General features: G+C 35.7%; 1 long non-coding RNA gene across 3 annotated transcripts; it reads right to left on the bottom strand.

Moving 5' to 3' along the window:
• Window positions 1–373: 373 nt before the first annotated feature.
• LOC130014346 (uncharacterized) lies at window positions 374–8,110 on the bottom strand. Of its 3 annotated transcripts, XR_008789318.1 has the most exons (6): window positions 6,898–8,110; window positions 6,023–6,074; window positions 5,253–5,770; window positions 4,863–4,983; window positions 4,420–4,488; window positions 374–3,205 (listed from the first exon to the last, which is right to left on the bottom strand). It is a non-coding gene; the product is annotated as an uncharacterized LOC130014346 (long non-coding RNA). The 3 variants fall into 3 exon arrangements; XR_008789316.1 differs by having other exon boundaries at window positions 6,023–8,110; XR_008789317.1 differs by having other exon boundaries at window positions 4,900–4,983; window positions 6,023–8,110.
• Window positions 8,111–8,317: the final 207 nt, after the last annotated feature.

Genomic DNA, 8,317 nt, shown 5'->3' with positions numbered 1-8,317 from the left:
GTCTTCATCAGAACAGCCATGAAATAGTGCAACAAATTGGGCAGAGGGGCATCTGAGGGGCCGATATAGAGATATGCCTAGTTCGGGTGGATTAAAATGGAACACTTTGCAGCTGGAAGGATCCAAGTTAAAACAACTCTCGTTCTTTACATTAAATGTGCTATACTCCAAAACTAAAACCTTGTTATCTGTGAAATTGTTATCTCAAATTAATAAGAATCATGTTTCTTCCATGATAATCGTCACTTCCCTGAACATTGATTTCACAAGCTTATTCTGCAGCTCAGTTTTTCATCTACCGCCAGCTTGTTCAACATTTCACAGCAAAATTACAAGGCTAGTGTTCCCCCACCCTATCAGATCCAAACCACAGTGATGGTGAAATATTTTATTTGTAAATGATTTTTAACTACATCTATCAGTATTTAATTAATTAACAAACAATACAATAATATAATCTCTTTTAACTGATAAATTATCAATTGGTCCATATTAAACAATATTTTAAAAGCTATGAAATGCGGTTGCTCCTAAAAACATAACCACCCCGCACCCACTACTACATGTTGGTATGTCGAAAATTTCGAAATAATTTTGACCCGTTCTAATTCCCATAAAGGTTTATGTTCCAAGTTTAGGAAAAAAAAGAAAATTTAGAATGTTGACCTATAGCATGACGATCTGGCGGTCACGATCCACCCACCACCCTCACATCATTTTGGTATGCCGAAACTTTCGAAATATTTTTACCCCGTTCAAATTCCCATAAAGGTTTGTTCCAAGTTTAAAAAAATGGAAAATTTAGAAGTTTGACATGTAGCATCACAGATCTACAGGCATAAATAATGTTTAATATGGGGGTACAAAATAACAACCTTTATAATGTGTATTAATTTAACATAAGATAATCATTATGATAATAAAGAAAAATCATATGTCGATGATATTGTCCCAAGAGTAATATCAGTGAAATATAAATATAAATTAAAACATCTTATGGGTCTGACATAACATCCCTTTCCTCCCCTCCCTCCCAAACACAAAATCATATTGGTGTGTCCAAGTTTGAAATAATCGTTATTTGACCTCATTTAAAAACCCATCAAGTTTTATGTTCCAAGTTTAGAAAGTGAAAAATAGAATTTTAACCTTTGGCCTGAAAATATGGGAGCATAAAAATTAAATAATGTTTCCAAAATGTATAAAAAGTTAGTATCATAAGATATTTGATTTAAAATATGGAAAAGTAACCTCTCCACCCCTCGACAAAAATTGTATTTTTGAAATGGTTATTTAAAATGGCGGATTGAGTTACCAACGACAAACACAATACACATTATAGACAATGAAAAATTTTGAATGTTGACCTCATATGTACTTATAAAGTATAATGTTACCCAAAACTAAATATTCTGATCTTTGTAAGCGTTTCTAACATCAATGGTCAGTATTGCGAGCCGGCTACCCAACCCTAACTCCCATTTAGGAAGGGGGAGGTAGGATTTTCCCAAGTGCTCTGATCAACTGGAAGTGTTTACTCACTACTGACCTTACATTGTAAATAAACATAATCATGAATATAATATAAATAAACAATAATAACAGTAGACATCTGTAGACGACTTCATTAGAAAAATACTAGTTTGGCAATAACAAGCTTATTTAGATAAATTGATGGAAATAACAAGCTTATTTAGATAAATTGATGGCAATAACAAGCTTATTTAGATAAATTGATGACCGTTGGTGATATATAACAATAGTTAAATCCAAATTGCAAACGAACCCCATCAATTTGTGAATCAAAATGTTACAGTAAAGGAACACCTGCTAACCAGTCTTGGACACACCTTTACATAGAGAAGTGATTTGATAGACTTTTAGTGAAGATATCGGTTTAAACTCTACATGATGAAACAAGCCCAAATGTAATGTTCTAGAGAAACTAAGCGAACTGCCTATATAGCTATAAGATATAACAGTAAACTAACTATTAGAGATAACTGGGTGGCCAATTTCAAGTCTTCAAAGATAACTGCCCCCGTCGAAGGCCAATGAATGGGGTGTGCACACCAGAATCGACGGAAAACGGAAAACTTCGTAGGAGACAGAAGTTTGTAATATATTTCATCCAGAATCGTGTTAAGATTAACAATGTCATAACCCTTGCGTTATGGTCTGTCTTATAATTGTGTGGTGATCACAATTCGAAAAGAACGGAAGTCCTAAATTGGACTGAATGTAGTTGTGTACATGTTCTAAGAAGTAATGGTACGTCTGCAGCCTACAACCATTACCACCATTTCTAATCTCCAGACAATAACCTCAAGCACAGGTCTCGCCACCTGGCTGCAAGGAACCCCGAATCTTTGTGTATGTAGAATAGTGAAGAAACTTTTGTGTCTGTAGTGTCTGTAGACTAGTGAAGAAACTTATGTTGTGTCTGTAGACTAGTGAAGTATCTGTTTATGTTGTGTTTTCGGGATATAGAAGAAACTGTTCGTCCCATCTGACCGTCGGTGTGTTTTCTCTCGATAGAGACAAACATATTCGGTGTGATCTTTGTTGAAGTTATGGTGTTTATTTTGTGTATGTATGAAGAAACTGTCCGTCCCATCTGACCGTCGGTGTTTTCTCCCGATAGAGATAAACATATTCGGTGTGATCTTTGTTGTTGAAGTTATGGTGTTTATTTTGTGTATGTATGAAGAAACTGTCCGTCCCATCTGACCGTCGGTGTTTTCTCCCGATAGAGATAAACATATTCGGTGTGATCTTTGTTGATGAAGTTATGGTGTTTATTTTCTGTATGTATGAAGAAACTGTCCGTCCCATCTGGTCGTCGGTGTGTTTTCTCCCGATAGAGGTAAACATCTTCGGTGTGATCGTTGTTGTTGAAGTTATGACATGTTACCCTAGACATAACAAATAGACTCGGTCCCTTAAGTAGTTTTACACCTCAAGCCTAACTAAAAGTCAGTGTTTCCAAGGGGTCCCCATTTTAAGATGTGTTTCAAACTAGTCAACAGAATGTCCTTTACTGTACCTATCAGACGGACCCATGAAAATTTAGAAAATATATACAATACATACAGAAAAAACATAAACCTGTTATTGCCAATCTAGAATTTCCCTATGCAACTTCCATTTCCCAGTCGAGTTCCCGGTACCATAAACTGCCGCTTGACATCCATCCAAATCACAGCTGGAAAAATAGGTAAACTATGACAATTAAATTGTCCATATGAATAATATCGTTTAAAAAAAGGACGTAGTTGAAAATTTGCCCATCTGTACAACAGGATTAATATTTCAGTAAATCTGAAACGTTTTCAAAAACTACGAACGAACGTTTCCTAACTTCATGCTGTATTGTTTTGCGACTAGAAAATCTCAGCTTGCAGCTGAAGTATGATTTGTTCAAAGTAAACCGATACAGTAAATTCATCTAAGAACCACTATTCAACACTTAAAGTTACAATTTCATATTTTCTAAGAAAGTCAAAACATAATTATTTCTATGTCCTTTGCTCAATAGGTTGTCATCTCACTATTATACGATCATAGGTGTCATTCTCACACTTTAAACTCATTTACACCGGAAATAATAACACAATTACCTCCCTTGTTTTCTATTCTCCACCATGGAGTAGTTATCTTCAAATGTTTGAATTTGAAGATGAAAATGATATTTTGCCAATTTCTCAACTGGCAATAGTGAATTATAGGATTAATAGAAATAAAATGGGGTTTAACGTCCTACTCCTATACTGGGCTAATGAAGACGGGCATACTCCATACAGTGTGCTATGCGGGAAATTGTGCCCGGGCAGCGGCACTATCGCCTACTCTTATATCGAATTCCAACTGCCAAGGGATCTTTTACGTGCATTCTAATGTATACACGGGACCTCGGTTTTTCGTCTCATCCGAAGGACTAGACAGCTGTCCTTGTCAGGCCCTCCGTTCTGATAAGGGGAAAACACGTCGGAAAATCCAAATGAACTTTCTCGGCCAATGCAGGGATCGAACACCCGACCTCCAGGCTAGCGAGCCAGCGTCTTAACCACCTAGCCACCGTGGCTCCTATAGAATTAATAGGATTATTCTTTAACAAGGTAGGACTGTTTATAGATACCAACTATTTTCAGGCTTTATTTTAATAGATTTTAAAAATATAACTCAAAAATATGAAATTGCAACTTTAAGATGACCAAGTGATACGTTGTTGAAATGTCACAGTTTTGAAGGCGTAAGTTCTATTTCCAGGAATGTCTCAACAGTCAATATGTATAATTTGATTCAATGGCCACCATATTATGTAATTAAGCATATCACATGGAGTTTAATTTGAATTACATGTATTTATAAATTTTAGGGATAATTTAGAAATAAGTAAAGTTTGGTATTAATACCTACCCTGTCTGTTCTCCTATACCAGTGGTAATCGTCATATTGATCATTCGGCGTCTTAACATTGTTGTGGTCCTGTAAAATATACCATTATATATCAACAGCCAAGGACAAACTTGTTGCCTACATGAACTAGAGAAGTTGTAATTAACAAGTATGTATATTTTTTTTAATGTTTTAAAATAAGGAAAACAGTGAATTATTCGAGACGTATAAATATATATTTGAACTCCAGATAAGAAGTGAAATGGAATGGTCTAACACAATCAGCTACCCTCATTCGTGAAATTCCTATGAATAACCACTACTATTTCGGTTCATCGTGTTACATTAAACGACATTTTATGTTCTAAATAAAACTCATAAATAATGTTTGAAATTTTGTATTACAGTAATAACACTTCCGACTTTGTTTTAGAAATACAGAAAATATTGATATTAATGCTTACCTCATCAATTGCATAACAATTATCTGTACAATAATACCTCCATGTATAATATGCTGTGTGTCCTGCTCATCCACAACTATCACCGTCTTCATACGTCCCTTACAAACATATCCCCACGATCCTGTAAATTAGTGAAGGATTATTAAGTATTGTACATCTAATCTCAGTTTATGTACTTTAACCGGCGCCGTCACTATTTTTTAAGAAAAAAATTATATTTATGTTTAGTTAGATCTTTCTGGACCCTTTATTTTTTTCATCAAACTTACAATAAAAATCCTGTAAAATGCAATCAGTTTATGGACTAATAAAAAAGACAGCACGTTTTACATTTGTCTATTGTCATACCAAAAAATATTAAAATCTATAAAGTGGTGATGCATAACTCACCTGTATCCGTAAACTCTCTAGACCCCACTATCAACAATACATCTAAGTTTATCATAGAAACACGTTATACAAGATTATCTTTACTGGACTCTCATGAGAAATTTGCAATATACATTAAGGGCATTAAAAATCTAAGATAAACCAAATATCAGAATATATTAAATATAGCACCCCTTACTTAAGCAAATGCAGTGAAAAACATGCAAAAAAAAACAAACAAAAGAAGAACCCCAAAAAGAAAATATTAGTTGCCTAAAGGAGATGTGGGATTAGTTGATTGATGCCATATTAATATATCCCAATTTAATTACTCCCCATGTCTACAACTTTCAACCAAAAAAAACCTATTAATACATCATGGAAAACTTCACATGATATTTACAAAGGAATCTGGTGCACAAGCCAAGCTTATACACATCAACCAGCCAGAATATAAAGACAGACCCAGTATAAGATAAATAATAACGTGTGTGGACCTCTCTATGATACCATAAACTTCTTGTCTCCTTTAGTGCAATCTGAAAATAAAAAAAAAACCATGAATTAAATTAATGTTAACTCTTTTTTCCTAAACTCAAATCAATATGCGCATCGATTGACAAATTCATTGGTGTTGAAGGATTACACATACGAATATGTCCGTAACATTGGACTACCCCTGTCTCATAGGTCATATTAGTCCGATATAGGACGGAAACTATTCTATGTAGTTTGACGAAAATATTGTAATATGGTGAAGATCGTTTATTTAAAAGTAAAAGGTAGCTTACCCAAAGAAGAACTACCACGCCGCCATCGTCCGACCGATAACAGGAGATATGTCTGTAATATGTAATAGAAATATGAAAGTAAATAAACTGGTTAACTCTGCGTGAAAGACTCTAACCTTGGCCTATTCGACAATCTAAAATTTTATGATGCTATGCCAAAGAAATACAAACTTTCATTATTCATGTGAGGTGGGCTATAAATCAGAAAATTCTTCACATTTTGTCCCTTGATTTGTATACCTGGTGAACGCTGACACTTCCCCTTTAATAATGAACAATGCATATAGTTTGTAAACCTAGGCCGTCTCACACTATTCCTTTCCGGGTATTCAAATTCTACATTGAGAAACTGTTGCTTGATAAAAAAAACCCAGAGACAATTATGAGACTAACATACTGCGCATATGCTATTGGTAATACAATGAAGAATTTTGCGCCATTTTGTAGGTCCAGTTTAATGCAAATAAAACACGACACTATTTTAACGTCTACTCAACACGAACTAGGTAATTTCGGGACTAACATGTGGTATATTGTACGTAGGTGTCTTTAGCAATGGAAAAAAACGAAGGACATACCCTACTCCTGTCACGTAAAAATATTAATCGACTGTTTAAATGGAGGGTTTAAAGTCCTACTGTTCTGTCGACTTGTTAATAATATACCAGCCTATCTGAACGTACGTGTCTTTACCAATGGAAAGAAACCGAATGACTAAGAGAAAACCCACTCGGTTCGACATACCCTACTTCTGTCACGTACAAATATTGATCGACTGTTTAAATGGGGGTTTAAAGTTCTACTGTTCTATGGACTTGTTAATATACCAGCCTATCTGAATAAAATTTTAAAATGAAAATTAAAAGTTTACTAACCTGTTTGAGATGAGAGACGTATCCTATATTTGGCTAATGTGAATAGATGCTTTCACTTGGCCGCTCAATTTCAAATTGAAGGACGGTTGGGGGATGTTTGCTTTCTTAAGTTTGTATCTGAAAAGTACTCACCACGGTTACCAGGCGACTGGGTTGTTCGAATCGGCGTCTCTAGCTGTATGGAACGACAAATTTACAAATATTCATTTAATTGACGGGACCCATTGGCAGTGAATTGATTTTATGTTAGTTTGGCGTTCCATAATTCAGATCACCTGTAAAGAATCAGCTACCTATGTGTTCGCTATACAAGCCTGCACTGTGATTGGCTAATATTTCTGGTGGGTATTCGATTGATTACAAAACAAAGAAAAGAATGCGCATGTCTATTTTACATGGTTTAATGTATCATTCATGTCATAGAGAATAAATTAAATCCATCCCTGCCCATCCTTTATTGATCATTGAAAAATCATTCGATTCTTAATGATATTACACAAAACCATTGCAGAAATCTCCAACTATCGAAAGGTTTAATATATGGTGTACCCAGAGCCGGAAACCAAGTGAAAATTCTCAAGATATCCAAACCTTGGCCGTCGCCTATCAGAATAAGCATAAAATTCCAGACATGCCACTGAGTTCAGTGGAAGTACCCTAAGTTCGGGAATGCCCTTTGACTTCAGTACAGGGCTAACAGGGGTCATTCCAGTAGTAAGGCACATAAGACATGAGTCATTCACCATTCCAAAGTGGAAGGCATGGTCTTAACTACATGCAGTGCTGGACTCTGTCAGGTCATTGACCAAGACCCACACAAGTACGCACCGACGGCGCGTCACGAGCGTGCCAAAGGCGCGAAAACGTCCGAGGGGGGTCTGGGTGGCTTCTTCTCCCAGAAAAGGTTTGAAAATTGTCAACCGAAAACCCATTTTCCAAGCATTTCAGACCAAAGCAGAAGAAGGCAAATTTTTGATTTCCTGGTACAATTAGATAACAGAATGACCTAAGAGCACTATCATTAGATGAATTTGAGAATTCTAGTACACTTCTTTTTTTGTGTTGTTTGTCAGTCATTTTTTTCCTATCTTTTCTTTCTCCAGTCCTGTGTCCTGCCCGCTCCTTCTTTCTTTCTTTTCTCCCCCCTCTCCTTTCTTTCTCTTTTTTCTTTTTTGTTTATAGGCTTAGGCCCACTTTTTTTTAATGAGCTTAGGCCCACCTGTCACGGACAGGTGGACAGGTGGACAGGTGGCCCCAGTCCGGCACTGACTACACGTATACACTAAAATAGTAAATGCATTGCATACACAAGACGATGTTGTCTTTAATCGCTGACTATTTATTACAAATATAAAAACCTAATTAAATTCTCGGATTATCCACTGCCTGCGTCTTTTTCCGTGATTTTTATCTCAGAAAG

Source organism: Patella vulgata, chromosome 9, assembly GCF_932274485.2.
Source record: "Patella vulgata chromosome 9, xgPatVulg1.2, whole genome shotgun sequence".
NCBI lineage: Eukaryota > Metazoa > Mollusca > Gastropoda > Patellidae > Patella > Patella vulgata.
Note: the sequence above shows the minus strand (reverse complement) of the source record. Positions and strands in the feature narration are given on the sequence as shown.